Source organism: Prionailurus bengalensis, chromosome X (genome assembly GCF_016509475.1).
Source record: "Prionailurus bengalensis isolate Pbe53 chromosome X, Fcat_Pben_1.1_paternal_pri, whole genome shotgun sequence".
Taxonomy (NCBI): domain Eukaryota; kingdom Metazoa; phylum Chordata; class Mammalia; order Carnivora; family Felidae; genus Prionailurus; species Prionailurus bengalensis.
In genome coordinates this window covers 89,474,932-89,498,095 of record NC_057361.1, presented here as the reverse complement: position 1 = coordinate 89,498,095, position 23,164 = coordinate 89,474,932, and the positions used below count along the sequence as shown (strand labels likewise).

The window sequence follows — 23,164 nt, the reverse complement described above, 5'->3', positions numbered from 1 at the left end:
TTTATTTCTTTTTTTTTTTAATTTTTAATGTTTATTTATTTTTGAGACCGAGAGAGACAGAGCATGAACGGGGGAGGGTCAGAGAGAAAGCAAGAGACAGAATCTGAAACAGTCTCCAGGCTCTGAGCTGTCAGCCCAGAGCCCGATGCGGGGCTCGAACTCACGGACTGTGAGATCATGACCTGAGCCGAAGTCAGATGCCCAACTGACTGAGCCACCCAGGGGCCCCTAAAGTTTATTTCTTAATTGTCCTGAAAAACTATAGCAGTCACAATGGATTACATATTTTAAAACTTTTATTTTACCCTATCATTGGTCACATTAGCCCCATTTGGTTGGGTAATTCTTCAAAGTAATTCCTATCATCTCCCTTCCCCTTCTCAAACAACTTTAAAACTTCGAGCCAAATTCTTCTGGTGTCTCCTGATATTGGCTAGCCTTCCATGTTGTAAAGCAAACAGAATAACAACAACAAAAAAGGCTTTTTGCTATGAAGATTTTCATTTCTTTAAGACTTTGAAGAAGAAAAACTAAAAGCTGGACCTATTCCCAAAGAGCATAAGTGCCCTCTTAATCATTTGGCAATTCCCACGGTAGCTTAAAATACTACACCGACTCAGACATCATAATATTTTGCTTTTGGGGGGAAAATCTCAAATGTGACTATTGCCAGAATTTTAATTACCATACAGTATTTTAGTAACTTCTCAACCTACCTGTAATAGCTTTAAAAATCTCTTATTTTTTAATTCCCAAGAATAAAAACCGTCTAGGTCTTTTCTTTCCTGTCTAGTTATAAAGTGACATTCTCAGTCTGGAAAAAAATATATATATATAGAAATACTGAAAATTATGAAAAGAGCACAAAAAAATTCCTGAACTCCCAACATCTAAAGTTGGACTGTACTGGAGTGCCTGGGTGGCTCAGTAGGTTGAGTGCCCGACTTCGGCTCAGGTCATGAGCTCATGGTTCGTGGGTTCGAGCCCCACATCAGGCTCTATGTGGACAGCTCAGAGCCTGGAACCTATTTCAGATTCTGTGTCTCCCTCTCTCTGCCCTCCACCGCTTGTACTCTGTCTCTCTCTCTCTCTCTCTTTCTCAAAAAGAAATAAACATTAAAAAATTAAAATTGGACTGTATTAATGCACTGATGTGTCTAATACCAGAGTCTATCAATCTGCCTGTCTCTCAACATGTGTATGTACATGCATGTGTGTGTGTATGTATTTTCATAATACACATTTATTTATTATATACATACACAATGTATATAGTATACTATATACTTTTATATAACATACAATGTAATATATATATATTATATATATATATTCATACACATACATGTATGTTTTAGAGAAAAAAGCATCATAATTTAATTGTTTTATTGTTTGGTAATAAGAGATCAATGAGGGTAATATATTTGACAACAATACCCAAATGTAGGGGACTAGTTACATACATTACAGTATATTTATTCAAATAAATGCTAAAAAATATCTTGCTTGGGGGGTGGGAGGGAGGAGAGGGTGGGTGATGGGTATTGAGGAGGGCACCTTTTGGGATGAGCACTGGGTGTTGTATGGAAACCAATTTGTCAATAAATTTCATAAAAAATAAATAAATAAATAAATAAAAATAAAAAATATCTTGCTTTTGAAAGATATTTACTGAAAAAGGAAAGTTCTCATGATATAATGTACTTAAATAACCACAATATAAAACTATGTTATAACACAAAGAAAAATCTAGGCCCAGATAGCTTCATTAGTGAATCTGATCAAACATTTAAGAAAAGAAATACCGATGCTACAAACAATTCCAGAAAATACAGTAAGAGAAAATACTCATTTAGAAGACCTCTATTACCTTCATACAAAAACTAGACAAATGAATTACAAGAAAATACAATTAAAGACAAATATCCCTCAAGAACACAGATGCAAAAATATTTAATAAAATAGTACCAAATCAAATATAGTAGTATATAAAAAGATATTACATCTTTTTCAAATAGGGTTTGATTCCCAAAATGCAAGATTGACTTAGCAATCAAAAATCAATAAATACAATCCTATTCATTAACAGAGTAAAATCATATGGTTATGGGACAAAATTCAACACCATTCATAATAAAAATGGTTCCAAACTAAAAATAAATGGGAACGTCCTCAGCCTGATGATATGCATGTAAAAAAAAAAAAACATATCTAACAGTATAGTTAATAAGGAAATATAGGAGATTTTTCTTCCTATGACTGGGGACAGATACAAATATCCCCTCTCATCACTTCTATTCAACATTGTGCTATTGAGCCTAGCCTTTGTAATAAAAAAAGCAATAAAAAAGCAAAGTCATACAAAAGGGAAAAGCAAAATTGTTTATTTGAAGATACTATGATTTTTTAAATGTAGAAAATTCTAAAACAATGAAATCTAAACAAATGAATTTTGTAACATCACAGTATAAAAAGTATTTATACAAACATCAAATTAACACTAAATCAATTAATCATTATAAAATGAAACATTTTTAGATACTATCACTTACAATGGCATCCAAAGTCATAATTACTTAGAGATAAAGCTAATGAAACATGTACAAGACCCATACAATGAAAATAATAAAATATTGCTGAGAAAAATTAAAGGTCCTTAAATAAAGGGAACTATATGCTAGGTTCATGTATTGGAATCTAAATATTGTTATCAATTTTCCCAAAATTAATCCATAGATTCAACTTAACCCCCATCAAAATCCTATGAGTCATTGTTGTAGAAATAGACAAACTAATTCTAAAACTTATATGGAAATGCAAAGGACATAAATGATCCAAAATAATATTGAAAAGAGGAAGAAAAATTTAAAACTTACCTTACCTAATTTTTAGACTCACTCACTATAATGCTAGAGTAACCAAGACAGTGTGGTGTTAGTAAGAGGATAGATCAATGGAACAAAATGGAGAATCCAAAATTAGATACACACACAAATAAAATAAAATGATTTCCAAAAATGGTACCAGAAAAGTTCAAGGTCAATAATGCCCTTAAATATATGTTACTTTAGAGCTTCTAGAAAAATATTATAAATATCTTTGTGACTTCAGCATAGGAAAATATTTGTTAGACAAGATACAGAAAGTACAAACAATAAAAGAACAAATAATAAGTTAGATTTCATCAAAACTGAAAACTTCTGTTAATAAAAATACACCATTAAGAAAATGAGTAGGCAAGCAACAGAGTAAAAGAAAACTTTTGCAAAACATATACATAATAAAGGACTGGTATCCACAATATATAAAGAACAGCTAAAATTCAACATTAAATGGCATTTTTAGCTTGGAGATATAGAAAACTAGAAAGACATTACTCCTAAACTTGCAAGAAGAGAAAAGCTAAGCAACTTGTAGATTAACAGCTTTTCTTGGAACTATCACCAAGAACAGAGACCACAGGACAAACAACGTGCCCAAACCTCTAGAAATAAACAATTTTAAAGCATTTGCTAACCTGGGGAAGACAATACTGAATGCCATATAAGCTGATAGGAGGATTAAATTAGAAATTTTAACTAAATGCTAAAAGCCAAGCATAGACTAGCCGGAGTATGAAAACTCTGGGAGATAGCAAATCAGAGGAGCTCACACTCTGTGACAGCCTTCTCCAGGAACCCCACCAGACATGGGTGGGAATGTAAAATGATGTAGTCACTTTAGAAAACAGAATGAGTGCTCGCTTCGGCAGCACATATACTAGTAAACAGAATGATAGTCCTCTAAATAGTTAAACATAGAGTTACCATATCACTTAAATTCTACTTCTAGGTATATGTCAAAAATAAATGAAAACATACATCTACATAAAAAGTTTCATACAAATGGTCATTCAGCATTATCTATAATAGCCAAAATGAGAAAATAACCAAAATGTCCATCAACTGATGAACTGATAAGCAAAATGAGGTGTAGCCTTCTAATGGAATATGATTCAGTGATGAAAAGGAATGAAATACTGATTTATGTTACAACATGGCTGAACCTTGTAAACATTCTGCTAACTGAACAAATCCAGCCACAAAAGACCACATATTGTATGATTCCATTTATATGAAATATCCAGAATGGGCAAATGTATTGACATAGAAGTAGCTTAATGGTTGCCTACATGTGGAGGATGAGGGGAGAATAGAGAGTTACTGCTAACTGATACAGGATTTACTGCTAACTGATACGGGGTTTCTTTATGAGGCAATGAAAATGTTCCAAAATTAGACTGCAGACATAACTGTACAACAATATGTGAATACACTAAAAAACATTGATTTGCATTGTTTTAAATAAGTGAATTACATCTCAATAAAGTTTTTTATTTTAAAAAAAGAATAACTGGGGGTGTCTGGGTGGCTCAGTTGGTTGAGTGTTGGACTCCTGATTTCAGCTCAGGTCATGATCCCAGGGTCTTGGGATCGAGCCCTGTACTGGGCTCTGTGCTGAGCATGAAGCCTCATTGGGATTCTCTATCTCCTTCTGCCCCTCTCCCCCACTTGTGCATGCACACTCTCTCTCTCTTTAAAAATAAAAAAATTAAAATTAAAATTAAAATGTGACTATATCAAAAAAATAAAGTTGCAATAGCAATGTTATTTTTTTTTTTAATTTTTAATGTTTATTTACTCTGATACAGAGAGAGAAAGGCAGAGAGAGAGAGTCTCAAGCAGGCTCTACACTGTCACCACAGATCCTGACACGGGGCTCAGTCTCACACTGTAAGATCATGACCTGAGCCAAAATCAAGAGTCAGACACTTAACTGGCTGAGCCAGCCAGGCACCCTGAAATATTAATTTTGTCACACTAAGACATTCCAAAAAAGGAAAACAACATAAACATATCCCTCATGAACATAAATGCAAAAATCCTTAATAAAATATTCACATACTGAAATCAGCAATATACATAAAGAATAATATATCAGAACTAAATGGGGTATGTCTCAGGAATCCATGGCTAGGTCAATATTTGAAAATCAATGTAGTCCTACAAATTAACAGTCAGAAGAATAAAAACATCATGCAGTAAAAGCATATAACAAAATTCAACACTCATTCATAATAAAAACATTGAGCTAAAAATATAAGGGAAATTCTTCAACCTAATTAAAAGCACCTATAAAAAATACATATGTTGGGGCGCCTGGGTGGCTCAGTTGGTTGGGCGGCCGACTTTGGCTCAGGTCACGATCTCGCGGTCTGTGAGTTCGAGCCCCACGTCGGGCTCTGTACTGACAGCTTGGAGCCTGGAGCCTGGAGCCTGTTTCGGATTTTGTGTCTCCCTCTCTCTGACCCTCCCCCGTTCATGCTCTGTCTCTCTCTGTCTCAAAAATAAATAAACGTTAAAAAAAATACATATGTAGTGGTGAAAGACTGAATGGTTTTGGAAAGAAGCATCTCTCTCACCCAAAATTAGGCTGAAAGTCCTGGCCAGGGTAGTGAGACAAGAAAGAGAAACATAAACCATATATATTGGAAAAGAAGAAATAAAAATGTCTCAATTCACAGATTACATGATTTTCTATGTAAAAATCCCATGACTCTTAAAAATACCTCCTAAAATGATAATAAGTGAATTTATCAAGTTGTAGCACATAAGAATAACATGCAAAAATCAATTTAAATCAATTGTATTCCTATATGCTAGCAATGTGCAATTGAAAACTGAAACTAAAATGGAAACATCATTACCAATGCCAACAAATAAAATATTTTAGTATAATCCTAACAAAATATAAGCAGTTTTATATAATTTTTTAGCATTTTTAAAATAAAATGCTCATAAGGGCAGGGGATGGGCTAAATGGGTGATGGGCAGTAAGGAGGGCACTTGGGATGACCACTGGGTGTTGTATATAGTGATAGATCACTAAATTCTACCCCTGAAATCATTATTACACTATATGTTAACTAACTTGGATTTAAATAAAAAAATTAAATTAAAAAAAAACATAAATAGAGAGAGAGACAGCACCAGCAAAGGAGAGGGGCAAAGGGAGAGAGAGAGAAGTTCGAGCAGGCTCCACGCTCAGTACAGAGCCTGATGTGGGGCTCGAACCCACAACCCTGGGATCATGACCTGAGCCGAAATCAAGATTCAGATACTTAACTGACTGAGCCACCCAGGTGCCCCTAATATTTATTTTTTTTAAATACATTAAAATATCATTCATCTTGGAAAAAAATTAAATACTCATAAGAGAAATTAAAGACAATATATATATTTTTAAAATACAAAATTTATTGTCAAATTGGTTTCCATACAACACCCAGTGCTCACCCCAAAAGATCCCCTCTTCAATGCCCATCACCTACCCTCCTTTCCCTCCCACCCCCCATCAACCCTCAGTTTGTTCTCAGTTTTTAAGAGTCTCTTATGCTTTGGCTCTCTCCCACTCTAACCTCTTTTTTTTTTCCTTCCCCTCCCCCATGGGTTTCTGTTAAGTTTCTCAGGATCCACATAAGAGTGAAAACATATGGTATTTGTCTTTCTCTGTATGGCTTATTTCACTTAGCATCACACTCTCCAGTTCCATCCACGTTGCTACAAAGGGCCATATTTAATTCTTTCTCATTGCTACATAGTACTCCATTGTGTATATAAACCACAATTTCTTTATCCATTCATCAGTTGATGGACAATATAAATGAAGATGCATATTGTGTTTGTTGGTTGAAACGTACAATATAGTAAAGATATCAATTCTACCCAAAATGATATATACATTTGGTATAATTCCAATCACAATCATGGCAGAAATTTTTGTAGACATAGAAAGGCTAGTATAAAAATTTATCTAGAAAACCAAAGTAAGGTAGAGGGGTGCCTGGGTGGCTCAGTCGGTTAAGTCTGACTCCTGGTTTTGGCTCAGGTCGTGATCTCGCAGTTGGGTAAGTTCGAGCCCTGCATTGGGCTCTGCACTGACAGTGTGAAGCCTGCTTGGGATTCTCTCTCTCTGTCCCTCCCCCACTCTGTCTCTCTCCAAATAAATAAAGGTGAAAAAAGTTTTAAAAAAAAGAAAAACAAAGTAAGAAGAAGAAACCCATTAAAGGATTTCAAGACTTGATGACAAAACTACATAATCAACACAGAGTTGTACTGATGAAGGGATGTACACATAGATCAGTGTAAAAGAACAATCAGGGAATAAAATCATGCAAATACGGTCAAGTGATTTTTAATAAAGGTACAAATACAATTCAGTGGAGAAAGAATGGTCATAAACAAATGGTATTCAAACTGGAAAACCACAGAAGCATGGTTCTTAAATGGAATTCCAAATTTATACAAATTTAACACAAAATGGAAGATACATCTAAATTTAAACTTTAAAACAATAAAGCTTTTGTAAGAAAATATAAGAGAAAATCTTCCTTAGGCAAAAAATTCTTAGACAATAAAATTTGTCCAACACACACACACAAATTCTTAGAGACATGACAAAGAAGGCACATTCAATAGAAGAAAAAAAATGATTAATTGGACTTCATCAAAATTTAAAATGTTTAAGTTTTCAAAAACACTGTTAAGTGAATGAAAAGAAAAACTATAGACTGGGATAAAACATTGTAAATCACATAGTAAACAACAGACTTGTATCCCAAGCATATAAAGAAATCTGAAAAGTTAGTAAATAAACATCCCAATTTAAAAATGGGCAAAGGACTTAAACAGATACTTCACAAAACAACAAAATAAGGTATATATATATAAGCATATGAAAAGATGTTCAATGTCATGAACCATAAGAAAAGGAGATCTAAAACCATGATGAAATTTCACTACAAAGGAAATATATGAATAATTCAGTTTCTCTACATGCTTATCAGCATTTGGTGCTGTCACTATTTTTCATTTTAAACATTCTTATAGGTATGTAGTATCTCATTGTGATTTTAATTTCCATTTCCCTAATGGCTCATGATGTTAAACATAATTTCATGTGCTAAAGTGTCATCTGTGTATCCTTTTATATGAAATGTACATTCATATCTTTTACCCCTTTTCTAACAAGATTCTTCTAATGATGAGCTTTGAGCTCTTTATATATTTTAGATACTAATCCTTTGTTGCATATGTGTTTTACAAATAGTTATTCCCAGTCTATAGCTTGTGTTTTCACTCTTTCAACAAAGACTTTCACAGAACAAATGTTTTTAAATTGGATGAAGTCCAATGTATTACTATTTCCTCACATGAATTGGGATTTTGGCATCAAGTGTAAGAACTCTTCACTTAGCACTAAGTACTGAGAATTTCCTTATTTTTTTTTCTAAAAGTTTTAAACTTTTATTTCTACATTCACGTCCATGATCCATTTGAGTTAATTGTTTTAAAAATGTGAAGTTTAGGTCAAGGTTCATCTTTATGTCTATGGATGTCCAACTGCTTCAGCATCATTTATTTAAAAAGCTACCCTTCCTCAATTGAACTGCTTTTATTTCTTTGTCATGAATTAGCTCGAAATATTTATGTAGGTCTATTTCCTGATTCTCTATTCTGCTTCATTAATCCATGTGTCCACCCCTCTACCTTTACCACAGCTATGGTGACTAACTGTATCTAGGTAGCAGGCCTTAATATCAGATAGTGTGATTCCTCCACCTTTGTCCTTCTTTTTAAATATTCACAACTGAGTTTTTAAGCATCCTGCTCTAACCCAGAGTCTGAACACATCAACTGTACATCTAAATAAGTATTCAATGTCTAAGTACTCATCGTCTAAGTACTTCAATCATGGGAATTGATAAAATGAGAGAATGGAAAAGCTTAATTTTATGTTAATTGTTACAAAATCAGTGTTATTTCTGCAGCATATAATCTGCCACTCATATATCTTTTTTTTTTTAATTTTTTTCAACGTTTTTATTTATTTTTGGGACAGAGAGAGACAGAGCATGAACGGGGGAGGGGCAGAGAGAGAGGGAGACACAGAATCGGAAACAGGCTCCAGGCTCTGAGCCATCAGCCCAGACCCTGACGCGGGGCTCGAACTCACGGACCGCGAGATCGTGACCTGGCTGAAGTCGGACGCTTAACCGACTGTGCCACCCAGGCGCCCCACATATATCTTAATACATATAAGTCATTTTGAGAACATGTGGGTGACTTGGATGAGTATGTATAAAAACAATTATTTCCACATAAATCTCTCTCTACATTATCTATCCTATAAATGCACTGAACAACACATCTGCAAAAAAACATGTTTAATTTATAATGACAGACCAAAGTCCTTCTGGAAGTACATGCTTATTGAATGCTGAAATACAAATTAAGAAAATAGCATAAACGTATTGAAACTAGAAATATGTTCTTGTCTATAAAAGATTTAGCATGTCAAAATAGAAGAACTAGATGTTTTCTTACCTCTTGCCCCTTGTACTAACTGCAGCTGATTATATCTTTACTTATGGGTCTTTCCTCCTTTTTTGCCCTTCCTATCACCCATTTGCCATAAGAATCCCTTATATAAAATGCTGGCCCATGAGAAAATGCATGTGTTAGAGTGAATCATTTTTCTAGAATAATCATTTCAAGCAATTCAATGATGGGTCCTGTTATACCTTGAAGCAGCTTCTTTTATGTAGTCTCCATAATGCTACATCTGCTTGGATTTGCAGAGAAATTCTGCAAAACTACACACAGAGCTCAGTATTAAAATTTAGTCAAAAACAGCCTTAAATGTAGACTTGTGCTTAAAAATTAGTTTATAATTTTTTATTATAATTTTTTTAGAGAGAGAGAGCATGACTGGGGGAGAGGGGCGGAACGGAGAAAGGGTGAGGGAGAGAGAGACAGCGAGAGAATGAAAATCTTAAGCAGGCTCCACTCTCAGCATGGAGCCCAATGTGGGGCTGGATCCCAGGACCCTGGGGTCATGACCTGAGCTGAAATCAAGAATCGGATGTTTAACCAAGGTGCCCCCAAAATTAGTTTATAAAAAACGCTAATTTACAAGACAATTAAAACTGAAAATTGGTTAAAATTTCAAAGAACATTTATATGATACCATTCTTTACATCAGTTCTTTTATGTTGGAGATACAAGACATACCTTATAAATGCTGGTTAATCCCCCCATGCAATTGGGGGGCTTACTCTAGTGATATATGGTACTTTATTTGATGGCTATATAGACCCGTAATCCCTGGATAACAGAGAAACTACACTGTACATACATTTCTTTTTTAAAAAAAATCAGAACTGGAGTTAAACAACAGCATATCTGTTGCCATATGATTTCTACCGATGATGTGACTCACCAACATGAAGTATGTAAATAAAAACCAACATAAAAAAACACTACATAAAAACAGCCCAGTCACTAAATTCAACTCTTCAAAGAAGTCTTAATTAAGAAAAAACTTTAACTTGTCTACAGGCTGTCCCAGTACACTTCTTAAATGCTCACTACTTGAGTTAGCAACTTATGAAGTGAAATTGTTACTTTCCTCTTTCATTTTCCCTCTGAATTCATTCTGCTCAAATTGCTTTATATGCATGAAGTGCATTTAGTTAATAAAATCGAGAGTCTTTTCCCCTAGTGTTCTCTATTTTTTAACGAATAAGATCCCTAAAATAAATGGACAATTCGAGACTCACTTACTGAGCCCCATCTACCATTGCTATCTTTTTAGGGGCACCTGGGTGGTTCAGTCGGTTAAGTGTGCAACTTCGGCTCAGGTCATGATCTTGCAGTCTGTGAGCTCAAGCTCCGCATCAGATTCTGTGCTGACAGCTCGGAACCTGGAGCCTGTTTCAGATTCTGTCTCCCTCTCTCTCTCTGCCCCTCCCCCGCTCATGCTCTGTCTCTCTGGCTTTCAAAAATAAATTAAACATAAAAAAATTAAAAAAAAACATATCTTTTAAAAAATTCTCCATCTCTTTGCAAAGTCTCAATAGCTACTCAATAACTCAATAGCTACAAAATAACCCATTTAAAATCCATTTTACAATGCTTTCTCTATAAAGATGAAAATGATAATCACCCATACTTAACATAATAAAAATGCCCATCAGAAGGTGCAAGTGAGACAGTAAGGATTTAAGAGCTGGGCTTGGAAGAAAGAGAAATATAGCAGAACCAGGTACTATTTAGGAGTATATACTATCTTATCTAGAGTCAAAGAATTACAAATCCTATAAACAACCCAATGATTTTCCATACCTGTGCAAAACTCATCAACCCATATGCTCACAAGAGATGGGTTAGCTTCTACATATCATAATAAAAGAACAATAATCAAAATTTAAATTATAGGTTATAATGAAATAGAAATGGCCAGACATTTTTGGAATAGCTTTCAATCTCTATAGAAGAAAATTTTACTAATAAGCAGGAATCCCTACAGTTGTGTTAAATATTTTACTTGTCCATTTTACTTCTCCAATTAGCTATATACAGCAAGTTAAATCTCTCTCACTCTACCATTTCCATCCTTTCTTTTCATCTTTAATGATAAATGTTACATTTGAAAAATAAAAACAGGGAAGGCATCTGGGTGGCTCAGTTGGTTAAGCATCCGACTTTAGCTAAGGTCATGATCTCATGGTTCCTGAGTTCAAGCCCCAAATCAGGCTCTGTGCTGACAGCTCAGAGACTGGAGCCTGCTTCAGATTCTGTGTCTCCCTCTCTCTCTGCCCCTCCCCTGCTCAGACTCTGTATCTCTCTCTCTCAAAACTAAACATAAACAAAATAAAATAAAATAATAAAAAAATAAAAAATAGGGGTGCCTGGCTGGCTCACAGTTGGTTAAACATCTGACTTTTGGTTTTGGCTCAGGTCACAATCTCACAGTTTGTGAGCTGGAGCCCCGCATTGGGCTCTGTGCTGACAGTGTGGAGCCTGCTTGGGATTTCCCTCTCCCTCTCTCTCTGCCCCTTCATGGCTCTCTCTCTTTCTCTCTAAAAAAAATAAAATAAATAAACATTTAAAAAATAAAATAAAAACAACCTCAAAATGGGCTGAAACCTACACATAAGGAGTTAAAACCCTAAAATTCTTAGGAAAAAAAAAACATAAGAAAATCTTCATGAATCATATTGGATTTAGCAATGATTTTTGGAAATGACACCAAAAGCACAGGCAACAAAAGTAAAAAAATAAATAAATAAATAAACTGGACTATATCAAATGCAAAAGTTTCTGTGCATTAAAGGACACAATCAACAAAGTGAAAAGGCAACCTATGGTATGGGAAAAATATGTTCAATTCATATCTGAAAAGAGATTAATATCCAGAATATATAAAGAAATTTACAACTCAAAAACAACAACGTGGTTAAAAGAAGACAAAAGATTTGAATAGGTATTTCTCCAAAGAGGATACAGAAGTGGCCAAGTACATGAAAAGATTCTCAACATCATTAGGCAAATGCAAATCAAAAACCACAATGAGATAGCACCTCCAAAAATTAGGATGACTTTTATAAAAAAAAATAATTTGGGTTGGTAGGAATGTGGAGAAATTGGAGTCCTTGAACACTGTTAGTGGAAATGCAAAATGGTATAGCTGCTACGGAAAACGGTATGGCAGTTCCTCAAAAAATTAAAAATAGAATTGCCATATAATCCGGCAATTTCACTCCTGAGTACACAAAAGAATTAAAAGCAGGGTCTCAAATAGATATTTGTACGCCCAAATATTATTTTCAGTTGATCTTGTTTGTTATTCCTTGCCATGGGAGGTGGTGGTTAATATATTTGCCTTTAAGTGTTTTCCACAGGTGCCTCCCAAGTAGCTGCCTCAGCCTTGGGAGAGTTCTGAGTTAGGAAAAATAAGGGCAAGTCTTTTGAGCTAGTCCTTCAGGGAGCCACCAAACTGGTCAAAATAAACAACCACAGTTCCTTAAGAATGAAGCCACCTTTACTTCCTCCAATTCTAGAAACTTGTACAAGGAATGTGGACTGTTGTCTTCAAAGCTTCTGCCAAACTAGAGAGCAGGGAATGGAGACTAGGTAAGTTAAAACACCACCAAGCTCTCTTACTGGAATTCAACTGCTTCTTCCTTTATTAAGCATTTGCCTAGTTGCTATATTTTTTTGTTAGTTTCCAGATTGCCAATAAAGTTGATTTGGAGAATATTTGCTAATTTGCTATTTGTGTAGAAAGATAAATTCTGGGGGTTCCCTACTCTGCCATGTTCAATGGCATCAGAATCAAGTCTGATTACATCTAAACATTCTTTCAAGCCAAAAAATTACCCTGTGACTTCGCTGAATTCATGTATCAGTTCTAGCAGGCTTTTGGTGGAGTCTTTCGGGTTTTCCATGTAGAGTATCATGTCATCCGCAGAAAGTGCAAGTCTGACTTCTTCTTTGTCAATTTTGATGCACTTCATTTCATTTTGTTGTCTGATTGCTGATGCTAGGACTTCCAACACTATGTTAAACAATAGTGGTGAGAGTGGACATCCCTGTCATGTTCCTGATCTCAAGGGGAAAGTTCTCAGTTCTCCCCCAGGGAAATACAAATCAAAGCCACACTGAGAAACCACCTCACACTGATCAGAGAGGCTAAAATGAACAAATCAGGAAACTATAGACGCTGGCGAGGATGTGGAGAAACAGGAACCCTCTTGCACTGTTGGTGGAAATGCAAACTGGTGCAGCCGCTCTGGAAAATAGTGTGGAGGTTCCTCAAAAAACTAAAAATAGAACTACCCCATGACCCAGCAATAGCACTGCTAGGAATTTGCCCAAGGAATACAGGAGTGCTGACGCATAGGTTCCCCAAAAAACTAAAAATAGAACTACCCTATGACCCAGCAATAGCACTGCTAGGAATTTACCCAAGGGATACAGGAGTGCTGATGCATAGGGGCACATGTACCCCAATGTTTATAGCAGCACATTCAAAATAGCCAAATTATGGAAAGAGCCTAAATGTCCATCAACTGATAAATGGATAGAGAAGATGTGGTTTATATATACAATGGAATACTACTTGGCAATGAGAAAGAATGAAATCATGCCATTTGCAGCAACATGGATGGAACTGGAGGGTATTATGTTAAGTGACTAAGTCAGTCAGTCAAAGACAGATATCATATGTTTTCACTCATATGTGGACTTTGAGAAACTTAACAGAAGACCATGGAGGAAGGGAAGGTGAAAAGAAAAGTTACTAACAGAAAGGGAGGGAGGCAAACCATAAGAGACTCTTAAATACGGAGAAGAAACTGAGGGTTGATGGGGGTAGGGGAGAGTGAAAATGGGTGATGGGCATTGAGGAGGGCACTTGTTGGGATGAGCAATGGGTGCTGTATGGAAGCCAATTTGACAATAAATTATATTTTTTAAAAAACACAAAAAATTAGCATAGCATCTAATAGTTAAAAAGTGAAAAACAATTAATGGATGAAGTGCCACACTTTGCTATGGGCAAGAGGGGCCCCATAATTTAGCAGACCTCACTCTAGCCATTCTTAAGCTGCTCCTAGTTCTAGGAGAGGAATCTATGGGGCCAAAGGGAAAGAACCATCAGAAGCCTGTGCCTCCCCCTTCTAGATCATAATTTAAGTACCAAAGATCCCCAAATTTCCCGCCCAAATACCCCCCACCAAGAGCACACTGTATACACTGTATGTTAGCCAAATATCCCTAAGCCACTTTCATGAGCATGAGCCCACACGGACCTCTTCTTCAGGTCTTCTCTCCACCAGCCTTTCTCAGCTCACTAGCTTTTCTTAAGCCCTAAAGAAAATTATTCATGTAACCATTTTACCCATTCTCCCAAATATGGTGCAATTTTATTATTTTTATCTAATGAATGCCTTGGGGTATTATGGCTTAATTCTCTCTTGGAACCCATTTTGAAGTGCTGTTCCGGAGCGGGGATCTTGCTATCTATATGCCTACTGTTGGCTCCAAGGGGGTGTAAAAGCAAGTCGGGACCATGGACAGAGCTTATATAGCTAGGCTGGAGTGAAACCTACATTAGAGTAAGGCCTCTCATGCAAGACAAAGTCAGGTATCTAAAGAGAAGGCCAGCCAAGGATTAGAAGTCAGATTTCCCAGTGCAATCATATTCTAGTGTTAACCTGTGAGGAGTCTGAGAATTCTAAACTTGAACTTAACCTTCCAGTTCATTATAAAGGCATATGTCAAAACATGAGAATACATTATTCTACTTAATAGTTTGTAAGCTTGGTTTAAAATGTCTTTAAGTTTTACATGTATGGTATGCACAGTTGCATTTGTATTCTTGGCTCAGTCTACAGAAAGGCTGACACAGTCCTGAATAGATAAACCAAACCAATTAGTTATCTCTGTAAAGTCAATGAGGTTCAAACTGGATAATGAACTACCAGTAGACAGTATCCAAACGATTTACACTTTATTATATTAATGCAATACATATAAATATTGTAAAATGAAGATCTGAAATTTGTCCATTTTCCCAAGAGTAATATGTGCAATGCAAACTTTAGGGTATCAGCAACTTTCTTTTTTTTAAATTTTTTTAATGTTTATTTATTTTTGAGAGAAAGAGAGACAGAGTGTGAGCAGGCAAAGGGCAGAGAGAGAGGGAAACACAGAATCTTAGCAGGCTTCAGGCTCTGAGCTATCAGCACAGAGCCCGACACAAGGCTTGAACCCACAAACTGTGAGATCATGACCTGAGCCGAAGTCAGACACCTAACAGACTGAGCCACCCAGGCACCCCAAACTTTCTAAAACCAAGAACTAAGACAACTCTGAATCAACATGAAACCCCAGATAACTATAACACAGCATAGGTATTCTTTCTAAAAACTAGCTTTTAGGCCTAAATAAGCCTACTTGAAGGTAGCATATTTTCATAAATTACCCTTTACTATTATTAATCATAGTGACAACTAAAGTCCTTGCTAAGTGAGATGGTCCTGCCCACTGTTCCTACACAAAGTCAGCCACAGACAGTCATGTTTTATACTATATGACCCAGAATTCCCATGCATGACTATGGGTAATTATAGACCAGGAAGGAGCAATGTAACTCAAAAATAATCAATCCATTGACTGGCCAGTAGACTAGGAGGTGGCCAGCATGAAAAAAAAAAAAAAAACAGATTGAGCAGATTTCCTCCCATGAATTTGAACTAGGAAACAAGAGACAAATGTAGGTAGCAATGGGAACAAAGCCAAGAGGTCATGATACAGAATGGCCTCAAAGGCTATGTTGGCCATGTGCAAGCCTGTAATAAGAGTGAACAAAAACTATGAGGTAGAGAAAAAAAGAACAAAATAAATACATATAGACAATATGGAATCTTGAAGCTCAAAAACAATTTATCTTCTCTTCACTGCCTCACTTTTGGAATGCTCTACAGTTCCATTCTACAATAACCACTCCACCCATATCTTGAGCTAGACTGGATATCTAGTTCTCATAACCCAGATTATACCTACCAGTTCCCAAAATAAAAGACTGTTTCTCCAATCAAAATTCAAACAAATCATATTGCATTGATTAATTTGACTGAAATTATAAATATTTTGATATGGCTTTTTATAAAAGGCAGCTACATGAGATACCATGTTTTATGAAATTCTATTTCATGAAAATTCAGATTTTCACAGAAAACCCTGTGAATATCATTCCTTACAAAACTAGATATCCCTTTAATCTTCCTTAGTAATTTATGGAAAATTTTCCAGAAATGTGTTTACTGAGAATAGCGGAGAAAGCAAATAGTGAAAATCACTAATATCTCAAAAAGAAATACATAAAAAGGAATTCATTAAGAATAGGAAGTTCAGGGCGCCTGGGTGGTTCAGTCGGTTAAGCCTCTGACTTCAGCTTAGGTCATGATCTCATGGTGAGTTCAAGCCCCGTGTCAAGCTCTGTGCTAACAGCTGAGAGCCTGGAGCCCACTTCGGATTCTGTGTCTCCCTCTCTCTCTGCCCCTCCCCCGTTCATGCTGTTTCTCTTTCCTTCAAAAATAAATAAACATTAAAAAACGGTTTTAAAAGGAAGAGGAAGTTCAACAATTCATAATATTCAAAAGGAATTTTTAAAAGTAAAAATAAGTGGTTGTGCTCTAACAAATGAAATATACAAAGGAATCAGCAGTTTGAAATATTCCTATTAACATGTCATTCAATTTAAAACATATTTTGCTTTTTTAAATTTTTAAAAAATGTTTATTTTTGAGAAAGAGAAAGAGTGCGAACAGAGAAGGGGCAGAATCTGAAGCAGGCTCCAGGCTCCGAGCACTCAGCAGAGAGACAATGTGGGGTTTGAACCCATGAACCATGAGATCATGATCTGAGCTGAAGTCAGACGCCTAACCAACTGAGCCACCCAGGTGCCCTAAAAACATATTTTAAAGTGGGCTTCGGAACACCTGGGTAGCTCAGTTGGTTGATCGTCTGACTTCAACTCAGGTCATGATCTCACAGTTCACTACTTCAAGCCCTGCATAGGGCTCTGTGCCAACCAACAGCTCAGAACCTGGAGCCTGCTTCAGATTCTGTGTCTCCCCCTCCCCACCTGTCTATCAAAAATAAGTAAACATTTTAAAAATTTTTAAAAAGATAAAGTGGGTTTCAACTGTAACATGTCAGGAAGCATACTTGTTTTGCTTTCCAGGATATCTATTTAAATATGAACATTACACAGGTTTCTATAGACTCCCTGATCTTTTTTGAATAAAGAGGAAAATACAATGCAACTCATATTTTTAACATTATCAGCCATTTATTAATGTAGATTTCTCATATCAAAGGTTGTATATGCCTTTCCTTTTGACATATATTACCAATTCACTAAATATACTTAAAATGCTGTGTACTGATGGTCAGAAAACACCTATATAAGTCATAAATAATTCATTTGACAATCAAGTCAATACATGTAGAAATCCAAAACCTTAAAAAATAGTAAAACCAGAAATATCCTTGTAACTTAAAAACTGATATACAAGGTTGATATTCCTTTTTGTACTTACTACTAATACCATAAATAGGCCTATTCAAATAATAAATTTATCATGCCATTTACTTGCTGAAATAAATCTATATAGATGCTGTTATTGCTATATTACTTGTCATATCACATTTTAAATTCCATGAACTCAGGGATACTTTTTTTTTGCTTTTAAACCGCTTTATTAATTTAATATTGTGAAAAAGATAGTTTTTCCTAAAATTAAGTGAAATTGCCCTACTGGACAGAAAGTTTCATACTGAGACAAAACAATATTTAATTATAAATTGGTAAGTAGAAACATCAAAAGGTTTACAGAAAAATGAAATCACAAAACTACAAGCTTGTAGAGCAGAGGCCACATTATTAACCTCAGTGAAAACCTTAGGATTCAAGGTATAAGGCAAAAGTCATGATTATCAGGTTCAGGAGTTTGGAAGCACTTATGATGCCTCATTTGCTGCTCCTTAGTCTTTCTCTTGATTTCCATCATCTGCTGTATGAACTTTTCTACACCATCTCCCTCTTGATTGTGATCAATATGCCTGTTAGGTATGTTCCACTGAAAATTAGGGACAAGTCATCTCCTTGGCCCCAGGCTAACATTTCCTCCAGGCTTCTGGCTTTCACTCCCTCTCGAATTGAGTGATTCCTCTCCATTCTGCACAGGGCCCTGTTCTCTTTCATTTTCCTGCTGGGCATTTTCTATGTTGAGATTTTTCACCGCTTGTTTCTCTTTGGATGCCATTGCTCCTGGGTCTATCCTTGCAGTTTCCTCCTCATTCCAAGGCTCACTGCAAGTGTGCCGCCAAGCAGTTAGACCTGAACACCTGTTCCCCCTTCACTTCCTAATCTTTGGGGCCACCCCTGGCCCACAAACCTTCAGGGCCACTGGAAGCAGGTACCACACAAAGGGAGCAAGGGAGCGACCAACTGCTGGGTCTTGGGATCCTGTCTTTTAACAGCTATATGTTGCCAGACCCCAGCAAAATACAGGGAAAACTGTAGGGGCTCCATAAATACTTGTTGAATGAATAAATGACTCAAGAAAACTCAAGAAAAATTGATATTCCTATTTCAAGGAAGAGTTAAAAACTTACCTAAATGTTTGCATTACTCCATTAATGGGATATCTCCAGTACAGCCCTTTTATTTCTACTCTTTCCTAAATATGTAATCACTTAGTCCTACTTCCTACGTTGACTCTCTTCATACCCTCTCTTTCTCTTGATACTGGGGTTAAAATTGCCAAATAAGAAAATTTTCAAAGATTATACCCTCCCTCTGCTAAATCCTATTCCTTTAGTCAGGAATCTCTCCCTCATCCCATCATATTTATTTAGTACCAAAGACAGAAATCTTTACAGTAAATATCATTACAAAAATTCCTTAGTGTACAACATTAATGTCCTTTCCTTAATACAATTTCTCACTTGTTTATAGGGTTATAACTTTTAAAATCAATATTAATACTGCAAATAAAATAGTATCTATCAATTGCAATGGAGCAAGATAAATATATCTGCATTGTGAATGAATGAATGAATGAATGAATGAATAAGTAAATAGTGAATGAATAGTAATGAATTTAATCATTCTCAGCAAGCCTAAACTTTGAAATTCAGATTACTATATGTAGTCTCATCTGACACCAAAACAAGGAAAACACAAAAGAGACTATTCTGGGTAGAAAAACCTAAATAATGGAGTGCCATACCATGCTCATGCATTGGAAGACTCTACATAGAAAATACGTCAATTCTCCCAAATTGATCTGTAGGTTTGATTAATTCCAATTAAAATTCCAGCAAGGACTTATTGACACAAACTAATTATAAAATTTACATAAAATGGGCACTAGAATACCTAAAACTACCTTGAGAAAAAAGAATAAAGTGGGAAGAAGAATCTGTCTACTTAATATTAAGGCTTACCATATAGCTACAGTAATCAAGACAGTATGTTATTAATGAAAAAAGAGACACCCATATCAGTGGAACAGAGTAAAGAGCCCAGGAATAGATACACACAAACAAACCCAGGTGATTTTTTTTTCAAAACTATAAGAGCACTTCAATGGAGAAAAGAAGAAAAGACAGCCTTTTTCAACAAATAGTGCTGAAGAAATTAAACATGGATCACAGACTTAAATAATTAAAATGAAAGTATAAAACTATTAGAAAATCTTTAGTATCCAGGGATAGGTGAAGTGTTGTTAGATGACACCAAAAGCACAACTCATAAGAAGAAATTATTGAATCATTGGACTTCATCAAATGTTAAATCTTTTGCTCTGCAAAAGATCCTATTAAGAGGATGAAAAGACAAGCTACAGATTGGGAAAAAATACTTACAAACCACATATCCAACAAATAACTAAATCTAGAATATATAAAGAACTCAAAAACTCAATAGTAAAAACACAAAACAAACAGTCCAATTAGAAAATGGGCAAAAGACAATGAAGAGCCATTTCACTGAAGAGGATACAAAGACAGCAAACAAACACACCAAAAGATGTTCAACATCATTAGCCATTAGAGGACCACAAACTGAAACCACATTGCGCTATTACGACAAACCTATAAGAATAGCTAAAATGAAAAATAGAGTCAACGGTATATACTGGTGAGGGTGAGGAAAAAAACTGGATCACTCATTTAAGGTAAGAATGCTACTCTGTAAAACAGTTTGACAGTATCTTATAAAAGCAAACATGCAACTACCATATGACCCAGCAATTTTACCCCTGGTCATTTAGCCCAAGAAATGAAAATTTGTGTTTACACAAAAACCTGTGCAGTAATATTCATAGCAGCTTTATTTGTAATAGCCCAAAAGTGGAATCATCCCAGATTTCCTTCAATATGTGACTGGTTTAGTAAACTGTGGTACATACATAACATAGAATATTACTCAGTAATAAAAAGGAATGAACTATTGATAATCAGAAAAACTTAGATGTATCTCCAGGGAATTACACTGATCAAAATGCTAATCACATAAGGGGCGCCTGGGTGGCTCAGTCAGTTGAGTGTCCGACTTCAGCTCAGGTCATGATCCGTGGCTCGTGAGTTTGAGCTCCATGTTTGGCTCTATGCTGATAGCTCAGAGCCTGGAGCCTGCTTCAAATTCTGTGTCTCTGTCTCTCTGTGCCCCTCTCCTGCTCATGCTCTCTTTCTCTCAAAAATAAATAAACATCAAAAAATTATTTAATTAAAAAGGCTAATTACATAAAATTTCATACTGTATTATTCTATTTATGCAACATTTTTGAAGGACAAAATTTTAGAAATAAAGAACAGATTACGGGTTGCCATGAGTTAGGATGATGGGGGGGAAGGGAAAAAACGGGAGATGTGTATGGTTATAGAAGCACAATAAAATATCCTGTGGTGTTGAAACTGTTCAGTATTTTAACTTCGGTCATGGATACATAAATCTACATATGTGATAAAATTGTACAGAACTAAAACCCACACACAAAAATGAACACAAGTAAATATGGTGAAATCTGAATACACTGATAGATTGTGTTAACATTAATATCCTGGTTGTGATATTATACAATAGTTTTGCAAGGTGTCACCATTTGGAGGGAACAGGTAAAGTATACAAAAGAACTCTCTGTATTATTTCTTAGAACTGCATGTGAATCCATAATTATTTCAATAAAATTTTAAATTAAAAAAGATCATTTGAAAAGCTGTTCACTCTGTTATAGAACCTTCTAAATTACTTAATATTAGCAATGACCAGAACTTTAATTGCACATTTCAAATTGCCTACATAAATTGGGAACATAGTGACATGAAACAATTAATATACCTTACCACAGCACCCAATCTACCCACTATTGCCCAGTAAATGTTTGGAACTGCCTCTGGTTAAAAGTAAAGTAGGACTTTGATGGAAGAAAATGAAGAACAGTAAGGAAATATATGTACAATTAAAAAAAATCTACCTCTTCAATGCTATTATTAGAGGAGAATTTTGAGTAATTATTTTCAATACGAAGTCAATAATATCAGCAGAAAGCAAAGTCGAGCAGCATTAAAATAAGACATTATGCAAAAATGAAATAAAAACTAGGTGGAAAAGTGTTTTTAAAAATGCAACCTCAGAACCCCAAAGTAAATGTGCTTCAATTCAATTCAACAAACATTTTATGAGTATGGAGTCTATGCTAGTGCTAAAGGGGAATGCAAATTATATCCTCTAGAAGTTCACAATCTAGTGAGAAAGGCAGACACATAAATAACTAATGATGATACATGGCAGACATTGATAAGTGCTATAATGGAAGTGATATACAATGCCATAGACAAAGCTCTGAGAACAATTTGTTGTATGATGCAAAGGAGTCCAGAGCCATTTATGAATCAGCCAGCACATTTAAATATACACTGAACTTCTAACCTTCCTATAATGTGTCTTAGGCATTGAGAAAGAAAATTGCAAATGCATATTTTAAATGAGAACATATAATTTTAAATAATTCTGTGTAAATTCTAATACATGGGTAAGTTTCTTAGTAAAAAATAATTCTTTTTTCTTAAGATAGAAACATTTTAAGTATGAAATATACTAAAAACCAACACAATATTGGTTTAAATTTCTTATAAGTAATTTAAATCATTTAAAATTACTAGGGGATATTGGTTCAGTTGTTTATCAACTATGATACGTTAGCTGTATAAGGAGTTAACTGTAAAAAGCTAGTGAATTTTTAAAACACATAAAATGTTCTGACTTAGAGTTTAAGGTGCTCTTTGGAATTACCCTTGTTTTCTTGTGTAAAAAAAAAAAACATGTTCATTGGTATAAGTTAAGGAGAAAAGATATTATGCCATCAGTCCAGTAGCATCCCAACCATCATAAAAAGGGAATTATTTTTATAAATATCACAGGGTCTTAAATATATGAAAAGATGCTCAACCTTACTCAGAACATAAATGTAAATTAAAACCACAATGAGATATTTTTCACCTATCATATTAGCAAAGATATAATGTTTGATAGCACAATGTGTTGGTGAGGGTTGGGGAAACAAGCACTTTTATCTATTACTAGTATAAGTATAAATTGGTACAACCTCTATGGAGGATAATTTGGCAATATCCATCAAAATGACAAAGGCACATACCATCCAACCCAGCAATTCCATTTCTAGAAAATTATCCTACAGATAGTA

The 23,164-nt window shown here is 35.2% G+C and overlaps 1 protein-coding gene and 1 pseudogene across 5 annotated transcripts in view; both read right to left on the bottom strand.

Annotated features, from left to right (window-relative positions):
• Positions 1 to 23,164, bottom strand: part of COL4A5 (collagen type IV alpha 5 chain) — a 236,518-nt gene that overhangs the window by 174,670 nt on the left and 38,684 nt on the right. The gene's annotated exons all lie outside the window — the stretch shown is intronic.
• On the bottom strand, positions 18,362 to 19,702 carry LOC122477666 (annotated as a pseudogene).